Source organism: Euphorbia lathyris, chromosome 8 (genome assembly GCF_963576675.1).
Source record: "Euphorbia lathyris chromosome 8, ddEupLath1.1, whole genome shotgun sequence".
NCBI classification, from domain to species: domain Eukaryota; kingdom Viridiplantae; phylum Streptophyta; class Magnoliopsida; order Malpighiales; family Euphorbiaceae; genus Euphorbia; species Euphorbia lathyris.
Window position 1 is genome coordinate 49,236,945 of NC_088917.1, and position 1,670 is coordinate 49,238,614.

Here is a 1,670-nt window from a genome sequence, read left to right on the forward strand (position 1 = left end):
TCGACTTATCGGAAATAAATACCAATTTGATTGAGGTAGAAATCTATTCCGATCCAGAGAGATTTCTACGGTTCAAAGCATGTTAATTGAACGAATTTACGATTCATTACATGCCTATAATCTTTCAAATGTTAAAGTTGTTTTCTTTGCTTAATGCGAATGAGTTTTACACTTTTCTTACTTTAAACACAAAAACTTTCTGTCTCGATCGTGATCAAATCTCAAACAGGATTGTTTTCTAAATTTCTAACATATATTTCTCATCTGATTCTGATTAATTCAATTCAATTCAATCCAATTCAATTAAAAGATTTTCTATAATATAAAGCTAAAGACGTAATTTAAACTGTATTAAAATAAGTTTTCGTGAAAAAACGTTCCTTATGGGATCGATATCTTTTTATTACTACAAGCGAAACCGTGCACTTGCGGAAATCGCTCAACAAGATTTTGGCGCCGTTGCCGGGGAACGCCAATTTTTTTTACAAAAATTTAGATTTTTCGTGTTTTATTTCGAATCTAGGTTTATACATACTTATATTATTTTTTATATTTTATTTATTTAAATTTACTTACAAATTTTTTTTCAATTTTTTTTTGAAGGTACTTTCAGTTCGTGCAAAAATTTCAAGTTCATGCGCAGTACTCGAAGTTCAGGCATTCAACCGGAATTACTCGATCCAGAAATTGAAAGAACAGTAAAAAGAAACCAAAAGAAAAACAAAGAGAAACCAAAAATCACAACCAGAAACCATGGCAATCCGACCAACACTTATGGATTACGCTAGGCCAGGAGTGGCCGGTGTAACAAACAGTATAGTTAGACCCCAGATAAACGCACACCAATTTGAAATTAAGCCAGATTTGCTTAATATGTTGCAAAATAATGTAACGTTTTATGGACTACCTAACGAAAACCCAAATACCCATTTGACAAATTTTCTAGAAATTTGCGACACTTTCAAAATAAATAACGTGTCTGCCGAAGCAATTAAACTTTGCCTATTTCCTTTCACTTTGAAGGATAGGGCCAAAGTTTGGTTAACTTCTATGCCAGCCGCGACATTCGGAACTTGGGACTAATTAGCCCAAGCATTTTTATCCAAATTTTTCCCTTTAGTAAAAACCGCAAAAGTTATAAAAGAATTAACATCCTTCACACAATATGACAATGAAACCCTTTATGAAGCATGGGAACGTTTCAAGGAACTTCAACGTTTATTCCCACATCACCACTTGCCCGATGAAGTTTTGATGCAGAGATTCTATAACAGAATAAATCCCACAACCAGAGGTTCATTAGATGTTATGTCGGGAGGTTTATGAAGAAGACATCCGCCCAAGCGAAAGAACTTTTAGAGGAAATGACAATCAACAGTAGTATGTGGCATGCCGAACATGGACACACATCAGTGGCGAAACCATCATCCTCAACTACATCACCAGTTAAAGGTATAGTTAATCTCGATCCAATCGCGATGTTACAAGCCCAATTTTCTGCGTTATTGCACAAAATTGACAGGTTTATGGCACCATGTGACACTAATGGTAACCCAATCCAAACTCACTTGGGTTACGATGGTATGGATGAGGTTGAATAGGTAAACTTTGTCCAAGGACAAAATCAAACTAATAACCCTTATTCTAATACTTATAATCCTGGATGGAGG

At 34.9% G+C, this 1,670-nt stretch overlaps 1 non-coding gene across 1 annotated transcript; it reads right to left on the reverse strand.

Moving 5' to 3' along the window:
• Positions 1-1,132: 1,132 nt before the first annotated feature.
• Positions 1,133-1,238, reverse strand: LOC136204936 (small nucleolar RNA R71). Its single transcript, XR_010675747.1, has one exon. It is a non-coding gene; the product is annotated as a small nucleolar RNA R71 (small nucleolar RNA).
• Between the last annotated feature and the right edge of the window lie 432 nt (positions 1,239-1,670).